General features: G+C 46.8%; 1 protein-coding gene across 2 annotated transcripts in view; it reads right to left on the reverse strand.

Moving 5' to 3' along the window:
- TUT4 (terminal uridylyl transferase 4) overlaps positions 1–23,939 on the reverse strand; it is a 108,447-nt gene extending 84,508 nt beyond the window's left edge. For both annotated transcript variants that reach the window (XM_068238977.1, XM_068238976.1), the window contains exon 1: positions 23,839–23,939. The gene's annotated coding sequence lies outside the window, so the exon portion shown is untranslated. The remainder of the gene's footprint in view (positions 1–23,838) is intronic.
- Between the last annotated feature and the right edge of the window lie 507 nt (positions 23,940–24,446).

Here is a 24,446-nt window from a genome sequence, read left to right on the forward strand (position 1 = left end):
CACAAACACAGCTACAGACAGCTCATTCATCTCCCTGACAGAGCCAAGACCGCAGCTAGACAAGAGGCCATATATTAAGGGGGAACCTGAAGCGAGAGGGATTTAGGGCCCGTTTCCACTAGCACTGTGGATGTGAGGCAATCGCCGCATCGCCTCACTCCCCCCGCTGGTACTTCCAGTCGTTGTCCGTATAACCAGATGCGGTGTCATGCGGCTTCCCGTCGGCGGGTATAGGGAATTGGATGCGTGCTACGGGAAACTGCAGAATGCCATCCATAAATTCCCCCGCGTCGCATCACGAAGGTCAATTCGTGTCAATGGAAACGACTCCATTGAAGTGAATTGGTTGCAATTTCTTTGCGTTGTGACTCGGTTTCCGTATCGCAACGCATCTACTGGAAATGGGCCCACAGAGGCTGCCATATTGGTTTTCTTTTAAACAGTGCAAATTACCTGGCGGATCCGTCAAAACCAGCGTTACCAGCTGAACGACTGACAGTACACACGCCCGATTTGACGTCCAAACAACCGATCGTTTGGACGTCCAAACAACGGGTCTTTTGGAACAATCCGATGTGTGTATGAGCCTTTAGGCAAGTATCTGGCTGTCTATTTTTTTTTTGTAACGGGTTCCCATTTACTTTAAACTCTGATTTTTAACCACCCTGGCGTTCTGATTATTTGCGGAGGGTTTTTTTTTACCTAATTTTTTTTTTTTTATCATGTAGCTAGCGCTAGCTACATGATTCCCCCCTCCCTGCAGCATCTCTCCCACCCCTCCGATCGCCGCCGGCGATCATACCTAACAGGAAATCCCGTCCTGAGCGGGATTTTCTGTATGGGCTTCCCCCGTCGCCATGGCGATGATCGGAATGACGTCATGGGGAGTCCCGATCCACCCCATAGCGCAGCCTGGCGATGATTGGCCAGGCTGCGCAAGGGGTCTGCGGCGGCCCTCTTTCGTGGCGGCGATCGGAACAAACAGGCATTTTGGAAAAAAAAGATGCAAATCGGCCCACCAGGGGCTGCGCAATCCACCGCGGCGTTACTGGATGAGCTGAGCTCGTCCGTAACGCTCAGGTGGTAAACCAAAATAAGACTACGAGAATCCAGAAAAGTCTTATTTATCTCATTTTATTTTCACTTCATGGCTGCTTTAAAACAAACTATACTGCATACAAGGAAAAAAAAAAAGCATTTAAAGTGGACCTGAACTCAGAACTCCCTCTCTGCTCTAAAAGATACACAACAGCATAATAAGCTTTACAGGAAAACATTTCTTTATTACAGCTGATACAAATCCTGCAATAAATCTGCAGTGAGTCTACTTCCTGCTTTCATGGAAGCAGACATACTGTTAACATTCTGTGCTTTCAAAATGAGCTTGTCTGTCTTATCTGATGTGCCAGTCATGTGACACAGGGGAGGGATCAAATTTCAACTTGTGCTTAGTCACAGATGAGGGGGAACTAGACAGGCTAACTCTAAATACACACAGGGTGCATTTCTCTGTTTTCCTTCTGTCCTGTGCCAGAGTTCAGGTCCACTTTAATGGGAACCTGAAGCATGACGTATAGGGAGGCTACCATATTTATTTCCTGTTAAACAATAACAGTTGCCTGGCAGCCCTGCCTATGTATTTGGCTGCAGTAATGTCTGAACAACACCAGAAACAAGCATGCAGCTAATCTTCTCAGATCTGACAATAATGTCAGAAACACCTGATCTGCTACATGCTTGTTTAGGGTCTATGGCTAAAAGTATTAAAGGGATACTGTAGGGGGAAGGGGGGGGGGGGGGGGGGAATGAGTTGAACTTACCCGGGGCTTCTAATGGTCCCCCACAGACATCCTGTGCCCGCGCAGCCACTCCCCAATGCTCTGGCCCCGCCTCCGGTTCACTTCTGGAATTTTAGACTTTAAAGTCTGAAAACCACTGCTCCTGCGTTGCCGTGTCCTCGATCCCGCTGATGTCACCAGGAGTGTATAGCACAAGCCCAGTATGGTCTGTGCCTGCGCTGTGCGCTCTTGATGATATCAGCGGGATCGAGGACATGGCAATGCAGGCGCAGTGGTTTTCAGATTTTAAAGTCTGAAATCCTAGAAGAGAACCAGCGGCGGGGCCGGAGCATCGGTGAGTGGCTGCGCGGGCGCAGGATGTCTACGGGGGACCATTAGAAGCCCCAGGTAAGTTTAACTCATTTACCCCCGACCCCCCTACAGTATCCCTTTAAGGGGCCCATACACTGGTCGATTTCAGCCATCGATCGATTCTATGGAATCGATCGATCAATCTGCAGCGATTTTGATTGATTTGATCTATAGGACAGGATGGAACATCTAGGTCGATCTGTTGCTGGCAGCAGATCCATGGCCCATAGAGTTGTATTGGATCTAATGGTCCAATAATGCATTTAGACCGATTCCCAATACATTTCATTCTGAAATCTATTGGAAATCTGTTCCTAGTGTGTGGCACACATCAGATAGATTCCTGTCAGATTCCACCTGACAGGCATCTGACAGAAATCTATCTGATGGTCGAATCTGCTGCAAATCTACAAGTGTATGGCCACCTTTAGAGGCAGAGGATCAGCAGGACAGCCAGGCAACCGGTATCGTTTAAAGTGGACCTGAACTCTTGCACAGGACAAAAGGCAAACAGAGAGAAATGCACCCTGTATGTATTTAGAGGGTTTAGCCTGTCTCATTCCCCCTCATCTGTGATGAATCACAAGTTGTAGTTAGATCCCTCAGCTGTGTCAGCTGACTGCCACGGCAGATAAGCTTATTTGAAAGCACAGGATGTTAATTCTATGTCTGCTTCTATGAAAGCAGGAAGTAAACAAACTGCAGATTTAATGCAGGATTTTTATCAGCTGTAACAAAGAAATGGTTATTATGCTGTTGCTTATCTTTTAAAGCAGAGAAGCAGTTCGGAGTTCAGGTCCACTTTAAAAGGAAATAAATATGGCAGCCTCCATATCCCTGTCGCTTCAGTTGTGTCTCTCTTGTACTCAGGAGAGGAAGGTTCTCATTATCTGCACTGCACACATCCCCACGTCACCAAAACAAAGTCCTTTCCACAAAGCTGCACTTACAGTGACCACAGGGGCGCCTCTGTGCCAGCGAGACCGGTGCCACCAAGCTTCCATCAGCCGCAGCACATACTGGCGTCTTCTAACGGCCGTGACATTTGGTGTGACACCCTCTGCCCCTATCAGCTGTGACACCTCATGTGACAGGAGTGAAACCTAACTCGCTGCAAGCCAAGAAATGAAACTGACAGCTTCCTGACACTTTATTTTTACTCTCTTATCTCGGCAGCCTGTCCTGAGAGCTCTGCACAGAGCAGATCACACCACCCAGGCACCATTCACACCACACAAGCGCTGCTGCCAGGACAGAGCCGCACAGTGCTTGCTGCAAAGCCTCAGCTCGTTACTGTACACTGAATGACCCTCCCGCAGCGGCCCAGCTAAGAAGGGATGATGCAACGTTGTGTAATCTTCTCTCTGAAGGAACATTATAGATACGAAAGAATCTTCCCAGTAAACGAAACCAATCTCTTATACACAGGCTAGATAATTCATAACTCAGGCAGCTTCCCCTGCCAAGGACCTAGTAGTGTGTGTGTACAGCGACCTGAGAGAGCTCAGCTTGTAAGATCACCTCAGGCCCCTGTCCTCCTCCCCCCATGTCTCCTTCCCTCCCTTTCCTTAATAACTTATTTAACGTCCTAACTAGAGGTGATGTGCCTGGATATATATGTCTTTTTTTTCTTGTTACTGACCCCTGTGGCTAGGGTCTAATTCAGTGCACTCCCTCCTTCCCCTGTATGTGTTTGTCAGCATGCACACAGCTTATGCTGGTGTATGCGCATGGTGCACATGGACACATAACGTTAGCTCCCTTGTGCGATTGGTAAGATGCACTGTCTGTCCCAGGAGAGGACGGCAGGATGTGTGCTCCTAATCCATTGATAGGTTTGATGCAATGAATGCGTTTGCATGTCTGCACTATGCATGTTACAGGGCCAGAGTTAGGACACCTATGTTTACCTGGGTACTTCTGCGCAGTATAGGTGACTAAGCGTGAGAATGCATTCTTCTGTGAACTAAGACCCCGACTTTTAACTTAGCTGTAGGGATAACAGTGGTGCCTGGATGAGTAAATCTGTGAATGCATTTGTTTGAAAATTTGCATGCGAGAGTGCGAAGGTAGATTTTTGCTCTTTTCTGGCCACACCCCCTACAGCACCTCCCTTTCCTTAATAACTTATTTAGGCTACTTACACACCAGGACGTTGCGTTTTAGGGTACGTTATGGTTGCATAACGTGCCCCTAACGCAACGCCTGGTGCTCTCTGATGTGGACGTCAGAGTGAGCCGCGTTGTGCAGCTCACTCTGGAGTCCGTGATGCGTACTCTTGGACGCATGCGGCATCACGTGGTCCCGCCCGGCCAATCGCCGCACAGAGCGGCCGCTCCAGGAAGTAAACACTGCACGTCACTGAGTGCAGTGAATATTAATTAGCCATGTGCCTGGCAGCTCTCCGCTCCTCCCCAACGTTACTGAGCATGTGCAAGCAGTCTAACGCGGCTCTGCCGACTAGAAAGTACTGCATGCAGTACGTTGTGTAATGGCACAGCATTACTATGTAACGCAACGTGGGCACTGTGAACAGCCCATTGATTTTTCATTGCTGTGCGTTGGGCTGCGTTACAGGCTGCTCTAACCTGCGCCTGTAACGTCCCATTGTGAAAGCAGCCTTAAGGTCCTAACTAGAGGCGATGTGCCTGGATATATGCGTTTTTTTCCCATGTCTCCTTAGGGACGACAGATGATTGCCAAGCGCGACTGGTGGCGCCATAGTATGGCAGCCTCGACTCTTGGCCTTAAGAACCTGTAGGAGCCAAAACCAATTCAAGGTACAACCCCCCCTTTTGTACTTGGCGAAATAAATTATTCTGATTTTACACTAGCGCGTTTTCATTGCGTTGTCCTTTTTTAACACTAAAAGCAATGGCCATCTATGGGACATTTCATACCTGACGCGGTGCGATGAGCCAAAAGTATTGCATCTGACGCGAACGCGTCAGCGCGTTTCGGGTCAACATCCACGGCGACGTGCGTTGACATGAAGTTATGCAAGTCAATAGTGACGCAGACATTTTAAACTGTTTCGCGTTCGCGATGAGCATTTTTTCAATACACTTCCTTGCAATTCGTATTTCCACCACAGGAAGTGAATACTAGAGAGCCTGAGGGCTGGGACCCACTAAAGGGTTTAGGGATCGCTTTGAATTGCTATTTCCCTAAACGCTCTGCCAAAGTAAATGGATGGGACCGATTCCACTACAGCAATTGCGATTAAGCAAATCACAATAATAGGACATGCAGCAAAATCGCCTGCTAAGCGCTACCACAAATAGCTAGTGATTGCCATAGCGCTCTGTAGTGGGTCCCAGGCCTTAAAGTTTGCCTTGCTGCCAAAAGTTACATTACAGCCGGTATCTCCAAAACCTGTTTTTAGCATTGTGGTGTGATCAGCAGGCTGCTAACGTGAATCCCACCTCAGCCACGAGAGGGCAGAGGACACTGTTCTCCAACTCATCCAACCTGCTCCATGCCGTTATGTCTTGTGCTGCACTGTCTGCTCTCCCCCCCCCCCCCCTTTCTCTTCCCATGGCAACAGGCAAGCAGTGTGTCTGTACAGAACTCTGCCCCAATCTGTCACCCAAAGGATGGATGTCCAATCCCTGCTAGCAACAGCCTTCACACATGTGTACAAGGATTAGGTTTCTTATTTCAGGCTATTTGGTGCTCTACAGAGATCTTATAAGCATTTTTGAAGTGCAAAAAAGAGGGATGCTAATATGGAGGAATATGGGAGGCAAGTGGTGGGGGGACTTGGGAGGAAGGGTTTGGGGTCTAGGGGTGATCATTCACTGGCTGAAATTGATCGAATCAGTCTATCCCACTGCATAAAAGTTATCAACTGGCAGCAGGTTGGGAGCAAACCGACAGCCAATAGCATTGCATAGCAACAATACAACAATGTTATCTTGAAATATATTATAAATCTATGCCTAGTGTGTGGCAGTTATGCTAGGTACACACGATACAAGTTTCTGGCAGAATTACCTGCCAGATCAATTTTTTCCAACATGTCCGATCTGAATTACAATTTATTTTCTGATCGTTTTCTGTTCAATTTTAGGGAAATTGAACTGAAAATCGATTGAAATTCAGATCGGACATGTTGGAAAAAAAAAATCTATCTGGCAGGTACGGTAATTCTGTCAGAAAAATGTATCGTGTGTGCCTAGCATTAAACACACTACAATTTTTAAATTTTTTTTTTTTTGCGATTAGATAATTTAGTTCGATTAATCCATTAGATCGAATATAAAGATTTTTCCAGCATGTCCGACTGGATTTCTATAAAAAAAAATAAAAATAAAAAAAAAAAATGGGATAATCGTTCATTTTTCTTGATTGAAAAATACAAAAAATCCTCTGCATAGCAACACAGCTACACATCTGACACGCGTGTGTGTGAAGCCCAGTAATGTCGCCCAAGAGGATCAGGTCCCGATCTCTCCCGGTCGACCTCCGTGTCAAAGTTGTGTATGCGCCTTAAACGCAGGGATGGTCTATGAGATGCAAATAATACAGAGTTGATGCAAAATTATGCAGCTAGAAAATGGACCAATCGAATGAAGTTGCTTTTTGGTCAATCGACAAGGAATGGATGTGAGACAAACACGCCCTCTAGGTGTCAACTACAGGTAATGCAGCTGTGAATTTACTGATATGAACAGAGGAGCATACCGTATACACGATATACATACAGATATACAGTCAGTGCTGGAACGGAAAATCAGGTGCACTGAGTTTTGGGAATTGCATTAATTTATACTGGAACATGTGAAATGCAGAAGAAAAACCACCTGGAACTGATCCGCAACACTAAATGCCATTCCCTAAACATGCTGCACTTTAAAGTGGACCTGAACTCTTGTACAGGACAGAAGGAAAACACAGAGAAATACACCCTGTATGTATTTATTGAGTTAAGCCTGTCTAACGCCCCCTCATCACAACTGTAATATGATCTCTCAGCTGACTGCCACGGCAGAGCAGCTCATTTGTAAACACAGGATGTTAACCTTATGTCTGCTTCCATGAAAGCAGGAAGTAGACACACTGCAGATTTATTGCGGGATTTGTATCTGCTGTAACAAAGAAACATTTTTCTTTAAAGGTTCTTATGCTGTTGCTTATCTTTTAGTGCAGAGAGGAAGTTCTGAATTTAAGTCTGCTTTATTAAGTTTTTATAAATTGGGTGAATTATGTGAAAGAGGAACTCTTACGACAGATAGTAGAATGTAGTAAATTATATAGGAATTACCCTATACCATAGACCAGTGATGGCTAACCTTGGCACTCCAGCTGTGGTGGAACTACAAGTCCCATGCGGCATTGCAATACTATGACAGCTCAAAGCATAACTCGTAGAGGCAGGATGGGATTTGTAGTTTTGTCACAGCTGGAGCGCCAAGGTTAGCCCTCATCGGTCTATATCTATAAACTGTATTGCTTTATACTGGTATGTAGTCTGGCGCACGCAGAAACTGCAGCGCTTTGCCAAGCAGTATGAGCGGTACTACACAACGGACGACTCTATGGGAGTCAATGGCACTGCAAACAATATTTAGAAATTGTAGCGGTGCAGCGTGCATATTGGCAAAATCCTGTGATGCACTTCCTGTCTGGAAGTGCGCATGTGACTGAAGGCACTCAAACGGATGAAGGCGCCCAATGCATAAAAGACAGGCTAATAAAAGAAAACAGGTGCCTAAACTGCTATGGCTGTATAGCAGATATGAGCGCCTCTATGACACAGAGGTGCTCATGCTTGCTACACCACCAGAGCAGTTAACAGACCTCTTTTTTTTTTCACTGACCTGAGGAAGCGGGCAAGCACCTGCAAAATGCGTTGTCAATTGAATAAAAGACCTTTATTATTCAAGAGACTGGTCCAAATTCTTCAAGAGAGGTAAGATTACCTCTCTGTTTATAAGCTCAACAGCTTTATTAGCCTATCTAATATGCATTGGGGGCCTCCACTCATTTTAGTGTCTTGTCATACCTCTTTAGAAGTGATAGTTTTAGTTTGTCCTAAGGGCTCTTTCACATTAGACAACACGTGCAGGAGCCATTCTCCTGCACGCGTTGAATGGCCTGCAGCATATCGTCGGGTGCTGCGGTGTGACGCAATCAGCGGCGGTAGCCATTAATTGCACCCGACGGGAAAACGCCGGCTCCCGGCGGTTCAACGCTACTGGATGCAATACAACGAAACGCAGCGTCGAGTCTATGGACTTTCATTTTACCTTGGTTAACGCAAAATTTAGACTTTGCGTTAACGCAGGAAGAGGTCTCTAGTGTGAAAGAGCCCTAAAGAACATTTGGAGTGCAACCACCCAGTTCCTGTTACAGACCTGGAAAACTGAGTGGGGACAGTTCATTTCCCGCCTGCATTGACGGTGGTTGCAAGGATTTGCAACCCACCTATGTGAGTATATACATCCTTAGCAATTTACTTTTCCAAATCTCACACAATTCTGCACCTTGTCTCCTTGTGTCTTTTAGATGAGCCTGAGGTTTTTACAACCACAGGAACCATTGGAATAAGCTACCTATGTGACTGAGGGGTCAGACGTGTATATTGGCTTATACGTTTTGGGGGAGGGAGGCAGGGTAACGCAGACATTTCCCTGTCAGTGCAGTCTTCAGAAGGGGACAAAATTCCTGCAATAGTATGGTGCAAGGCGCCATGTGCAAATCTCACCGCCCCATATGTGAAACTGGCCTAAGTGACTTGGGAACATAAATCAGCAAATTAAATTTTGGAGGTCATTCCTGTTCTTAAAAAAAATAAAAATAAAATATGCCCACACGTTTGACTTGCTGTTTGTTGATGAAGTTCTCTGAGGCCCACACAAAGCTAGAACTGTTTGAGCATCTGGGAAGGAGTTTAAAAATATCGCCAAACCACCAGACATCAATCATTTCACTGTCCTGAGGATCATCTACGAGAGGTAAAGATTTCAGCACAAGTGCCAGCTTGCCCAGGCCAGGATGTCATAGTAATTATAGCTCAACAGAACAGCAAGGTGCAAAATGGTGCAAGAACCTCAGAGGTAGTTCACCTGCAAGTTTCTGCCGGGCTGTGGAGTCGGAGTTGGAGCAATTTTGGGCACCTGGAGTTGGAGTCGGTGGTTTCATAAACTGAGAGGTCAGAGTCGGATAATTTTTGTACCAAAGCCACAGCCCTGGTAAGTATTATAGCCACTAAAAGTCCAATTTCTAGCGAAAAATCGTTCGAGCGATCAGAAATTCTGATCGGATTGGTTGTAAATAATCTCCATTGGTGGACACAATCGATTATGAACGAGTGAAAAAAATGTCGCCCGAATTAATTTTTGTCGAACGAAAATTTGGATTTTCTTGGTGGTCGTGATAGATAGGAAGCAAAGATTGGTTGGTTGATGGTGTAGTGAACGATTTTTCGTCCGATCAGAATTTCTGATAGCTCGAACGATTTTTTGCTAGAAATTGGACCGTTAGTGGCCAGCTTAAAGAGAACCCGAGGTGGGTTTAAAGAATATTATCTGCATACAGAGGCTGGATCTGCCTATACAGTACAGCCTCTGTTGCTACCCCAAACCCCCCTAAGGTCCCCCTGCACTCTGCAATCCCTCATAAATCACAGCCACGCTGCTGACAAAGAGCTTGTCAGAGCTGGCTGTGTTTATCTCTATAGTGTCAGTCTGCTGCTCTCCCCGCCTCCTGCAGAACTCCAGTCCCCACCTGCATCCCTTCCCTCCCTACTGATTGGAGGGAAGGGACGGGGGCAGGGACCGGAGCTATGCAGGAGGCGGAGGAGCAGCTGAGACTGACACTACAGATGTAAACACAGCCTCACAGCATGGCTGTGAGTTATGAGGGATTGCAGAGTGCAGGGGGACCTTAGGGGGGTTTGGGATAGCAACAGAGGCTGAGCTGTATAGGCAGATCCAGCTTCTGTATGCAGATAACATTCTTTAAACACACCTCGGTTCTCTTTAAGGAGTCGGGGGTTGAGGAGTTAGGGTTGGAGCCATTTTGGGCACTTGGGGCCATATGCAATTCACTTTTTCACCAGAGTTTCCTCCCAGGTGATATTTTCACAACTTGTAAATAAAATGCCCTTTTACACGACCAACAAGCAAACAAATACTCAAAATAATTTTGACAAAACTTTTTCATCTACTTTTTGGTTATTTTTCCATTGCAAAGTGCTAAAAAGTTAATTTAAATTGAAGATGAAAAGTTATCTCCTAGGAGAAAACTCAGGAGAAAAAGAGAATTGCGTATGGCTCCTGGAGTCGGAGGGTTAATAAACTGAGGAATTGGAGTTGGAGTCAGATGATTATCATTTTCGTACCCGACTCCACAGCCCTGAGTTTCTGCACAGCAGTCACCAAGTGCTCATCAGCTGACCGATTGCCAAACCATCACCAAAACCAACATAGTTTAACTAGAGAGTTCAAACAAGGCGTTCAGTTAGTAGTTGTACAGGCTTTTGGCAATTGTGGTGATAGACTGCAGTTCATGAACGGTGCAGGCAGCATCTACAAGTCCGTTCAGCTGTTGAACACTAAGGCCTCATTCAGGCTATACACGCTGCTGTGCGCTTTTTGGCAGCGCGTATAGTGTGCAACACGCAAGCACGGTAGAAGGGCATAGACAGCCCTTCTACCGTTCCCATCATATGCGCTGCGTGGCAGCGTGATTGCGCTATCGCATGCTGCACGCATTTTTGGGAATCGCAGCGCATAGTAGCGCAGATGGCGTGCGATCGGACGTGTTCTGATCACACAGCCATCTACGCTAAATGATGTGAACGAGGCCTAAAATAGACTTGTACAACAATGCTCTCAGCAAGCACCACCGTGACGACATCCACAGATGATTGCACAAATGGAAAAATTACCCTACCACCCCCTCTAGGATATACAACAAGCTTTTGACAAACGTGTAGTAACCACTCATCGGTCAGCCACTTTATGCAAAAAAACAACAAATGTGGTCAGGTACATGATTATTGGAAACTGATATTAGATCATGGCAAAATAGTGGTGACAATATGACCTCCTTTAGGGGTACTTCAGATGGAGGATCTGAAGTACCCCTTAAGTTCCCCAAATGACTTCTAGAAAAAAGACCAGGGCTTCCAGAACAATGTGTTCCTAACAGACAAGGAGAAGTTCAGAGCTATTGAGCCACATTACCAAAAGGTATGTTTGGCAAAACCCAGAAACAGCAGAAGAATACAATACCAACTGTAAAGCATGGTGGTGGAAATTTTTTGAGTGGGGGCTTGTTTGCTTTATCAAGACCTGGAGAACATTATAGAATCCACTGCAAATTATTTGCTGTACTTGAGGATAAAGCGAGTCCTTTGCAACCAAAAAGTAATGGGGGCAGCACTACTTTGAGCTCATGCTGGGCTCCACCAACTCAAACTATACTGAGGCCTTCTTCCTTTCTGTTGTGATGCAATTGTTGTTCAATCCCACTGCAACTGATCCCAAAAGGTTGTCCCGTATAATGGTGAATGGGACTAAACGGTGAGTACAATAGTAGTATGCCTCACTTACATGGTAAGTGGACACCTTGTACTGTTAAAGAGAACCAGATACGTAGAGCATAACAGATTTATACATACCTGGGGCTTCCTCCAGCTCCATCAGCCTGGATCGCTCCCACGCCGCCTTTCTCCGCTGCCTCTGTCTGTTGGTACCAGGTCCCTTCATTTCGGCCAGTCGACGCAAGCACAGTGCATTACCTCCATACTGCGCAGGCGCATGCGTAAAGAGCCAAATGTAGCCTCTGCACATGCAGAAGACTGGTCGCGTCCACCGGAAGTGACGGGACCCTGTAGCGGCGATAGAGGCAGCGGAGGAGCAATCCACGCGGGTGGGGCTGGAGGAAGTCCCAGGTATGTATAAAATCTTAATTCATTTTTTGCTAGTCTTTGTCTCTGGTTCCCTTTAACGCACTGCATGCAGTTATTAGTCAGTATTCCATCTGCGCTTTCCAATGCCATAAGCCTAGAAGAAAGCATAAACTGACTGTAATGAATAGTGGAGATGCCGCCGCGCGGTCTGGCGGTGGGGCGGCTGCCTCCGCGATCAGACCGGCGGTTTCCGCACAGCAACATGTGTCTGGTTTGCCTGGGCCTTCTAGTGCACACAGATGGAGAGCTACGCGCGCGCCCCCAGAAGACAGGACCTTTATGCCAGCAGGAGAGGTATCAGCTGATCAGGACGATCAGCTGATCCCAGCGGAACTCCTGATTGACTGAGTGGCCGGGGGCAGCGCTGCGGAGCGCTGTAGTATATATAGATCTTGCTTGTCGGTTGCTGGTTGTCTGCCGTTGCGAATACTTACGTGTGAGCACTCAGACCTCAGTCAGATCCTACAGTGTGTTAGAACCAGGTGGACCTGGGAATTCACACTTAGCCAGATTCCGCTCTTGTCATTTGCTGTGTTATACTTTAGACCAGTTCCAGGGTGTTGAGACCAAGGACCTCACACCCAAGCATAGGATACTGTGTTATTCTTTAGACTAGTTCCCGGGTGTCGAGACCAAGGACCTCACACCTCAGACTAGGATTGTGCTTGATATCTGTTATGACCTTGCTTTCTGATTCTGTACCTCTGCCTGTCTACCAGTTGCCAACCTTGCCTGTACCCGGTTACCGAATCAGCCTTCTTACATAGTTACATAGTTACTTTGGTTGAAAAAAGACATACGTCCATCGAGTTCAACCAGTACAAAGTACAACTCCAGCCTGCTCCCTCACATATCCGTGTTGATCCAGAGGAAGGCGAAAAAACCCTTACAAGGTAAAAATTCCTTCCCGACTCCAGATGGCAATCAGATAAAATCCCTGGATCAACATCATTGGCATTACCTAGTAATTGTAGCCATGGATGTCATTCAACGCAAGGAAAGCATCTAAGCCCCCTTTAAATGCAGGTATAGAGTTTGCCATAACGACTTCCTGTGGCAATGCATTCCACATCTTAATCACTCTTACTGTAAAGAACCCTTTCCTAAATAAATGGCTAAAACGTTTTTCCTCCATGCGCAGATCATGTCCTCTAGTCCTTTGAGAAGGCCTAGGGACAAAAAGCTCATCCGCCAAGCTTCTGTCTTTGTACCTTCTCTGCTCGTGTGTTGCCGACCTGGCCTGCCCGACCCTTCTGGCTGTCACTCATCCCTCGAGTGTTCAGTCTGTCTGTACTACCCGTGACACTAATCCACCAGGTGTCAGTTACCTGCAAGGACCTCTTGCTCCTCAGAGAGTCCTTCCTGCAGTACAGCCAGTGGCCTCTATCCCATAGGAGTCCCCTGGCTGCAGTACAGTCTGATTCCCAATCCATCTGGGAATCCTGGGCTGCAGTACAGTCTGATTTCCAGTCTACCAGGGAATCACTGGCTGCAAGATTATCTCTATCTCCTTCTCTTAAAGAGATAGTCCCTGCACAGCCGAGGGCCACCTGTTCCTCAGGTGGTCGCTGGGCGTAGTTTATCTGTGTCTCCCGCCCCACGGGAGATAGCCTACAGTTGCACCAAACACTTACACTTTATCAGGTGTCCAGAGGTTAGTCATACTTGTATTATTGGCGATTCTGCAGATCATCCATAATCAGGTATACATCTGTATGGTTGATGATTCTGCAGATCATCAATGATCAGATTCTCTCTGTGTGCTGACACCAATCGTTACACTGACATAGCGTAATCCTGTTTTGTGCTGGTGAAGTCAAATTTCACACAAACCCCTGACGAGTCCTATTGGACGAAACACGTAGGCCCGGAGCCAGAGCACGGTGACTCATATCTCCCCTTTCTGGAGCTTTCATATCTGCAAACCCATAGTATTGGGCTATTGGAGTTGTCAGGCACAGTATATTTATTTACTGCATGCAGTGTTTTACTGCGCAGGGACAAAAGTTGCCAGAGCAAAACGCTAGCAAAAGCGCTACTGTTTTGCATTTTGCAAGTGTGATTGGGGCCTTAAAGATGCTGGCATTGGGGTGAAGGGTAGGCGTGGCCTGATGCCAGCGGCAGGAATCAAACCACTTATTCAGAAGCCATTGTTCATTATTATTTGTGTTGTCAATAAAGTTTATTTGCACTTCTGTGGAGTATGAGGTCAGTCAGTCAGAAGTTTGTTGATCCAGAGCCGGAACAAGGCTGAGACACGAAAGTGCGCCCCCCACCCCCGTCCCCCACACACACACCCGAGCCGTCACACACTGATTACTATTAGACTAAGAGGCGCCCCAGGGCCCCCAACACCTTAATCTCTAGTTATCTGGCTTGCAGCCACTGCCATGCATCCCCTTTTCTTATTTCTCTTTGCTTCAAATACAACAGGGGAAGGATAGCTGAGGGAGTTGTGCGCCCCTCCTACACTGCGCCCTGTGGCTGGAGCCTTTCTTGCCTCAGCCTCGGCCTGGCCCTGCACCCCCTCCTACACTGCGCCCTGAGGCTGGAGCCTCTCTCGCCTCGGCCTGGCCCTGTGTTGATCAGCTGGACGTAACACTATGAGAAGGACCCAAGCATTCCAGTAACAAGAGATGAAGGTTCTGGAACGGCCAAGTCAAAAGCCTGTATCTCATTTCCAACGAATTGCTGTGAAATTATTTGAAAAACACCTTTCATACAAGACTATAAACACACGTAGGAGGCGCCCAAAAAGGTACAGTTAAAATCTAAAACAATCCTAATAAGGTAAGAGTTCCAAATCTTACCTTGCAAGAAGATTTACAAAACTCAATTGAAAATGTTTTCACCGATTATTAAGCACACCAGACAACGCGCTTCGCCACTGACGCCGCTTCTTCAGGTCAAATAATACGCCAGTAGTGGAGTGTATCCGAGTCTTTCTATATCGCCCTACTTGGAGGGGTGCTCGTCACTATATCCTTGTGTTTAGTGCGTTTTTTTGGGGAACCGCGACCGACGCCTGACACCCAAGGCCAAGTGGAGACAGAACTTCCCTACATGCGCATATGCGTGGTTGCCTCTGTAAGCAACCCACGTTTGTGAGTATACACTCAGATGTTATAGCCTTGACACATTTTTAATAAGCTGTGCAGAGGCACCAAAAGAATAAAAGTATACTAAAAAAGTTTAAAATATTCGGGTGGCGGTGGTGGACCGGTCACTCCAAAAAGGACACGAAATTGTCACTTGAGGGTAAGACAATTTCTGTACAGAGGTGCCAAGCGTGTATTGGACGTCTAGCCGTGATACTCCTTATGTCTATTGCCTGATGAAGCGGGATTGTGCCCGTGAAAGGCGTTGCAAATTGTTTGTGGAGTATTTAATTAAATTGTCTTACCCTCAAGTGACAATTTCGTGTCCTTTTTGGAGTGACCGGTCCACCACCGCCACCCGAATATTTTAAACTTTTTTTAGTATACTTTTATTCTTTTGGCGCCTCTGCACAGCTTATTATAAAGAATTCCACCCTGGTGGAAGGGTGATATACCCTCCTTTCCTTCTACAGAGAGCGACATCTTAATTCTGAGAGGGGACAGGTCTAATCTCCCCACCTGCCTATACAGTGGTTGCCTATGCGGTAACCCCTGTTTGTGAGTATAATACTTGTTAATTATTCTTCTGGTTCCAATACGTACTGCACCATACCAGGCTCTCGGTTTCTTTGTTTTATCTTGACACATTTTTAGTACAACTTTACGCAATAGCGGGCTCCCGGCATCCCTGTGGTTTTGTTTTCACTAGTCGGACTATTCATACAAGAGGCCCCTATAACATCTCACAACTCATAAAACTATAAGGACGGGTGGCAAACAATTCGCCTGCAATTAGGCAAGGATGAAGGATTAGCACTGAAAGAAACAGCACCATTGTTTTCATTTATCAGACAAGACACAGAACATTTAGGGCTTGTTCGCACCTAGGGTGTTTTCGTGGATTTTTTTTAAGCGCTGGCAATTTCAGAAATCGCTCTAAAAGCGATTGTGCAATAATTACCTATGAGAGAGTTCACATATGAGCAGTTTGATTCCGAACCGCTCACCAAAGCGCTGCCTGTACCATTTTCTGGGCGATTTGAATATAATGGAAAGTATAGGGAAATCGCAAAGTGCTTGAAAAAGCGCCTTGTGTAGCAATTTCCCCAGCATTTTCATGAATAAATACAAGAGTTCACTTCCTGACTGACGGCAGAACGAGAAAAAAAAATCCCTTTGCAAAAGCACTTAAAGGGTACCTTACCTGAGAGTGATATGGATGTTTCCTGTTAAACAATACCAGTTGCCTGGCAGTCCAGCTGATCTCTGTGGCTGCAATAGTGGCTGAATCACACCCTGAAACAAGCATGCAGCTAATCCAGTCTGACTTCAGTCACAGCACCTGATCTGCATGCTTGTTCAGGGGCTGTGGCTAAAAGTATTAGAGACACAGGATCAGCAGGCGATTCAGGCAACTGGTATAATTTTAAAAGGAAAAATCCATATCCTTCTCAGTTTAGGTTCCCTTTAAGGACAAACCGAAGTGGGGTTCTGACAATGCTGTCCGCATACAGAGGCTGAGTCTGCCTATACTGCCCAGCCTCTGTTGCTATCCAGATCCCCCCTAAGTTCCCCCTGCGCTCTGTTATCCCCCATAAATGGGCTGTGTTTACCTATGTAGTGTGAGTCTCAGCTGCTTCCCCGCCTCCTGCATAGCTCCGGTCCCACCCGCGTCCCTTCCCTCCAATCAGCAAGCTGGGAAGGGACGCAGGCGGGGACCGGAGCTATGCAGGAGGTGGAGGGAGCAGCAGAGTGAAGTATAGAGGTAAACACAGCCCGCTGTGACACGCTGCGTGTCGACAGCGCGGCTGTGATTTATGGGGGATAGAAGAGCGCAGGGGGGGCTTATGGGGGGTTTGGGATAGCAACAGAGGCTGGGCTGTATAGGCAGACCCAGCCTCTGTGTGCAGCTAGCATTGTCAGAACCCCACCCCGGGTTCTCTTTAAAAAAGTGCTTTATACAGCGCAGGGAAAGGAGATTTAAAAAAATTGCTATAGTGTGAACATAGCCTTATATTGCGCTTTTCTCCTGGTAGACTCAAAGCACCAGAGCTGCATAGAGCTAAACAATTTCAAAGATTCTTCTTGAATAAATAAGTGATATGAAAATCAATCATTTCAGACCCAGGTGTTGTATCAGCCGGTCATCATACTGCGCAAGTGACCACTGCAGCTGCCCTATACCTATCCCAGACCCTGATGGCCACAAAATATTGACGTAAACCTGAAGTTAAAGTGGACGGGAACTCTTGCACATAGAGAAATCACCCCTGTATGCCTTTAGAGAGTTTAGCTTGACTAAATCCCCCTCATCTGTGACTGATCACAAGTGTAAATGGATTTCTCAGCTGTCAGCTCAGGAATTACCTTTGCCATGGCAGAGATGCTAATTTGTAAACACAGAATGTTAACTCTATGTCTGCTTCCATGAAAGCAGGAAGTAGGTACACTGCAGATTCATTGCAGGATTTGCATCAGCTTTAAGAAATAAATGTTTTTTCTTTAAAGGTTATTATGCTGTTTTGTATCTTTTAGAGCAGAGAGGAAGTTCTGAGTTCAAATCTGCTTTAAGCGAGAAGCCTCTAGATGATCCAGATGTTTCCCAAATCTTTGTATGCCCCTCCTGCACTGCGCCTTCTAAACAATCTCTGACTGTAATGTGGATGATTGTTTGCGGCCCCGCACCCGTCTGCGTACAAGCGCGGTCGCATTGCGCAGGCAAGAACAGTCCATGCCTGTGCAGTAGCAAGGAGCCGCTTCTGCAAGGCTATTCCCTCTGTACGGCCTAGTGCACACCAGAGCGGTTCGGCTGCGTTTTGCGATCCGCTTGCGGCTGCGGATCCGCTAGGGTAATGTATCTCAATGGGGTGGTGCACACCAGAGCGGTTTGGCTGCGTTTTGCGATCCGCTTGCGGGTGCGGATCCGCTAGGGTAATGTATCTCAATGGGGTGGTGCACACCAGAGCGGTTCGGCTGCGTTTTGCGATCCGCTTGCGGGTGCGGATGCGCTAGGGTAATGTATCTCAATGGGGTGGGTCACACCAGAGCGGGAGGCTTTTGCAGAAACGCATACTCCCGGGGTGAGAAATTTTTTGGATTGTGGATGTGTTTCTGCCTCAATAGGAAAAACGCAAACCACTCTGAAAAACGTCAGTTCAGAGCGGTTTTGCAGGCGTTTTTGTTACAGAAGCTGTTCAGTAACAGCTTAACAACAACAACAAAAAATAACATTTGTAAAGCGCTTTTCTCCCATGGGACTCAAAGCGCATAAGCATGGCTCAGACCATTGTGGTACAGAGGAAGAATTTTATAAGTCTGGAAATGCCAGGCTAAACAGGTGGCTTTTCAGTCTGGATTTGAATAACTCCAGGGATGGTGCTGTCTTTACTAGGAGTGTAACAATACATGAAATCTACTACACCAAAAACGCTTCACAAAACCGCAAAATGCTAGGTGAAACGCTACAGAAAACTAAGAAAAAGCGTTTCAAAATCTGCTAGCATTTTGCGGGTCTGCTAGCGGTTTTTGGTGCGCACCAGGCCTACATGAGCGGCTCCTGCTACTGCACAGGTGCAGCTGTCTGTGTTATACACAGAGGGAAACGTGCTTATACACAGAGGGGAGCGCGGTGACAAAGATGAGAAGAGTCCTGGCCAGCAGAGGAATCTGGGAGGGTCAGAGGAGCACCCAGAGCCTTCCCGTTACTTTGGCAAGTATCAAACGTCTTTTTCTTTCTCAGCTTTCAGGTTAAGGCCCGGTTCACATTAGCGTTCGCCAACGGAACCGGCAGTACGGATCCGTGGTCTGTTCCGCTAAACGGACAAAAAAATGCTGCAGGACCCAATTTTCCGGACAGTTTTGCTCAGTGGAATGGAAACGGAATGTTTTGCAGCATATACGAACCAATGAAAACGGACGTTTTACAACACACTGGCTGTAAAACGGAACGTTTTCACCGGAACCAGCTGGTCTGATCCGTATGTCCGTTTCTGTTAAACAACGCTAATGTGAAACAGGCCTAACTTTAAAAAGACAACTGAAGAGAGAGGGATATGGAGGCTGCCATATTTATTTGGCTGTCCTGCTGATCCTCTGCCTCTAATACTTTTAGCCATAGACCCTGAACAAGCATGCAGCAGACCAGATGATTCTGACATTGTCAGATCTGACAAGATTAGCTGCATGCTGGTTTCTGGTGTGCTTCAGACACTACTGTAGCCAAATAGACCAGCAGGCCTGCCGGGTAACTGGTATTGGGAATAAATATGGCAGCCTCCATATACCTCTCACTTCAATTGTCTTTTCTGTTATGTGGAATACAAATTAATCTAACAAACTGGGACCCACTTTTCTATCACAAATAGTCTGATACGGTATATAGGATGATACGGTATGCCTAATAGACACAATGAGTTTTTCTGGCAGTACTACTTCCAGCATTTCCAATCGATTTTCCGTTCACTTCTTCGGAAAATCGATCTGAAATCAGATCGGATTTGCTGGAAATAGTCAATCTGGCAGTAAATCTCATTGTGTGTATGGCATTGGAGGCAGAGGATCAGCAGGACAGCCAGGCAACGGCCATTGTTTAAAAGGAAATAAAAATGGCCACCTTCTTAAAGTAGACCTGAACTCTTACACAGGACAGAAGGAAAACAGAGAGATGCACCCTGTATGTATTTAGAGAGTTTAGCCTGTCTAATCCACCCTCATTTGTGTCTAATCATAATTTGTAATCTGATCTCCCCCCTGTGTCACATGACTGCCTATGGCAGAGATGGCAGGTAAGCTAATTTGAAAGAACAGGCTGTAAACAATATGCCTGCTTTCATGAAAGCAGGAAGTAGAAACACTGCAGATTTATTTTAGGATTTGTATCAGCTGTAAAAAAGAAATGCTTTTTTGTTTAAAGGTTATTATGCTTTAGAACAGAGAGAATGTGCTGAGTTCAGCTCCACTTTAACTCTCTCACTTTATGTTCCCTTTTATCCAGCCCAGAAGGATAACACAGTGCAGACACAGTGATGTCATGTATGCACATTGTAAGAACTGTGACATCACACACACGCTGTAAACAAGGTAACATTATACATAATGTACACGATATGCACAGTGCTTTAATGCTGGGCATACACGGTGAGATAATGCGCCGGTATCGAGCCAGCGGCTCGATGCCGGTGCGTCACCGCTCCTCCGCGCGGATCGATTCCCGCTCGTCTGTCGAGCCGGGAATCGATCCATGCGGTGATCGGACACGTCGAAAATTATCAATCGAGCAATCAGCGGCTCGACTGATAAGAAAATACACCGCCGTGTATGCCCAGCATAACACACCAGTGTTGTCCCCAGGCTCTTTTAGCCGGGTGCCCCACCCGGCTAGTTTTGGTGACCACCCTCCCCATTTGAAATCGGCGCCGGTAGACTTGGGCGCAGGATACAGCGGCAGTGTTCTCCCCAGGCTCTTTTAGCCGGGTGCTCCACCCGGCTAGATTTGGTGACCACCCGGCTGTCATCGGCTCACCTTCTCACCTCCTCCTATGCTGTAAGCACAGTTGCCCTGCATTTTCATCTCGTCCCACCCGGCTGCTTTTTCATGCCACCCGGCTACTATTTCATGCCACCCGGCTGGAAAAAAATTCTGGGGAGAACACTGAGCGGTATATGGCTGATCCTGCTTCTGCACGGGTCCGGGCCGTTTTAATTACTATTCCCCCACCAGGCCGCCATGGATAGCGGGGGAATGAAATAATTCGGCTTCCAGAGATTGCTGGAGGCCAAATTATTGTGTTTTTTAAGCAACTACTCACTGAGCGCCGCTATAGACTGATTCCCATTACAGTCTATGGCGGCGCTGGCTGCGCCCAAATCTAGCAGTGCTGAAAAGCACTGCTCCGGCTCACCTCCGCCTATGCTGTAAGCAGAGTTGCGCACAGAAGCACTGGCCCTGCATTCTCTCATCTTGCCCCACCCGGCTACTTTTTCATGCCACCCGGCTGGAAAAAAATTCTGGAGAGAACACTGCACACAATGTATAAGCTTTGAAGTCACACATGCATACTGCAAACTGAGTGTAAGATTATTATTAGGTTCTTACACAGAGCAGCATCAGAGTGTAGATACTGATATACCACACACACAATGTGCACAGAGTGACAAAATGTACACAGTGTGACATCATACAAACACACAGTGACCATACAACTTCTGAGTGCAAAGAATGTGACATCAAACACAATATAAATCACAAGGACACACTTAACATTGAAAAAATAAATAAAGTAAAAACAAAAAAAAACAAAAAAATTGCACACATCTGAAAAGTGACAGACAGTGACATCACATTTATTGAATACTGAGGTTGCACACACAATGTACACATAATTCAATTGTACTGCTGCGCTCTCCAATCCTGAAATAAAAAACACACTCCACATAGGGCAGTATTGTTCAAATTCCGTGCCCCCAATTAACACCAGTGTCTTGTGCTCCCCCGGTGTCATACACTCATCCCTTATCCCCTCTCACTAGATGCTCACCAGATTGTTACCACCTCAGTTTTTCAGGTGGATCTTAAGCATATCAATGTATTGGCTTGTTCCTATAAAGCAAAAAAAAGAGCTCCACATAGAGTAGTACAGTTCAAATCAGACAATTCAGGCAATTCAAGTGCTACACACACTCCAATCGTGCAACACCACCCGTTGATCGTGTTCCTGCACCCATCTGCATGCCACACTGCTCACCAGATGCAGCCCACCTACACATACAGGTGGACACTGCGCTTATTACTCCAATTACTTCAACGATCCTCAGTAGTTCAAGCAAGCCTCCAGCAAGGGCTTTCCTTTTATTTTCACTAAAATTATTGCTCAAAACATAAAAACAAAAAGACGCATATAGCGTATTACTGACAACAGTGCCTCAGTGCGCAGCCAAATTATTGCACTTACGCCTCCTGAAGCTCTATATGCATATCGTACAGGTGGATATCAATGCCCATCCGTCTGGCTCCCGGGTCCGCTCCGACACTTCTGCGTCCTCCCGTTCCGCCTCCACGCCTGCCCGCAGGGTATATCCTGATGCACTTTGCTGCTGACCGGCCGGTCCGTGCGCCTCTCACTATCATGCGACGTCAAAACGTACGTTTTGACGTCGCATGATAGTGAGAGGCGCACGGACCGGCCGGTCAGCAGCAAAGTGCATCAGGATATACCCTGCGGGCAGGCGTGGAGGCGGAACGGGAGGACGCAGAAGTGTCGGAGCGGACCCGGGAGCCAGACGGATGGGCATTGATATCCACCTGTACGATATGCATATAGAGCTTCAGGAGGCGTAAGTGCAATAATTTGGCTGCGCACTGAGGCACTGTTGTCAGTAATACGCTATATGCGTCTTTTTGTTTTTATGTTTTGAGCAATAATTTTAGTGAAAATAAAAGGAAAGCCCTTGCTGGAGGCTTGCTTGAACTACTGAGGATCGTTGAAGTAATTGGAGTAATAAGCGCAGTGTCCACCTGTATGTGTAGGTGGGCTGCATCTGGTGAGCAGTGTGGCATGCAGATGGGTGCAGGAACACGATCAACGGGTGGTGTTGCACGATTGGAGTGTGTGTAGCACTTGAATTGCCTGAATTGTCTGATTTGAACTGTACTACTCTATGTGGAGCTCTTTTTTTTGCTTTATAGGAACAAGCCAATACATTGATATGCTTAAGATCCACCTGAAAAACTGAGGTGGTAACAATCTGGTGAGCATCTAGTGAGAGGGGATAAGGGATGAGTGTATGACACCGGGAGAGCACAAGACACTGGTGTTAATTGGGGGCACGGAATTTGAACAATACTGCCCTATGTGGAGTGTGTTTTTTATTTCAGGATTGGAGAGCGCAGCAGTACAATTGAACTATATGACCCAGTGACTGGATTTTTTCTGCAGCGATCCCATGAACTGTTTATTGTGAACGGACTGGTAACCATTGTGTAAACTTTGTGGCGCGGTATTATCCAATCTGAATGTACACATAATGACCTTGCACATACACACAAAATCTAAATGGTGTGACATCACGCATATCCATAGCATAAACACAGTGACATCACACACAAAATAACATCACACGTCCATAGGGTAAATGTGGGGACATCTGACACAAAATGTAAACAGTATGACATCACACACACACACACACACACACAAAATGACATCACACACAATGTGGGACATCACACACACACACACACAATTGTAAACCATATGACATCATACACAATGATCTCACACATCCATAGTGTAATTGTGGGGACATCACATACAAAATGTAAACAATATGACCTCACACACATAATGTAAACACTGGGAAATCACACACACAATTGTAAACCATATGACATCATACACAATGAGCTCACACATCCATAGTGTAAACACTGGAATATCATCACACACAATGTAAACAGTATGACATCTCACACACAGAGTGACGTCACACCCCCATAGTGTAGCCCTGGACTGGGGCAGCACACACTGTACACATAATGTACACACCGTGACGTCACGCCCCCTCCCCCGGGCTCCAGGCTGACAAGTTGGTGAGTGGAGCCATGCTGGGCCTTGTAGTGCCCCCGGCCGGATAGCGGCTCCCTCCTCTCCCATCCCCCCAGGAGACTCACCGGAGGCCCCGCACCCGGCACCCCGCTCCCCGGGCCGCTCAGGGGGTCGCCATGTCCGGCCGCTGCCGCTCTGCAGGCCTCACACCGCCGCCATGTCCAGCGCCCGGTGCATTGTGGGCAGGGGGCGGGGCCGCCGCTGAGGGGGGAGGAGGCGCGGGGGGAGCTCTGTGTCTGTGTGCCCCCCTATTCCCTGACTGCTGCCCAGTGATGTCACCTCCCCCCATTCCATTATCTACCTAACCCTCTGTTACACCCTCAGCCCCCCCCCCTACGTCTGGTACCCATCCACTACCCCCCTCCTCCACTAGCCACCTGCCCCCACCTCTGCACACCTCCCAACTTTTTGAGATGAGAAAAAGGGACACTTAAGACACGCCTCTGCCACACCCATGATCACGCCCCTAGTCATAAATACCATAAAGATCTCATAAGAAAAATATGTTGTTTTATAAATCAAACCACACTGGTCCTTTCTATCCTGGTTCATTTTCCTTCATATTACCATTTTAAAATTAGTAATATATCAATTCGAAGGATGGGAACAAAGTTTAGAGTCAGTGGCTAAGGAGCTTTGGGCCCCGATGCAAGTTTTACAATGGGCCCCCCTA

This window comes from Hyperolius riggenbachi, chromosome 6, assembly GCF_040937935.1.
Source record: "Hyperolius riggenbachi isolate aHypRig1 chromosome 6, aHypRig1.pri, whole genome shotgun sequence".
Classification (NCBI taxonomy): domain Eukaryota; kingdom Metazoa; phylum Chordata; class Amphibia; order Anura; family Hyperoliidae; genus Hyperolius; species Hyperolius riggenbachi.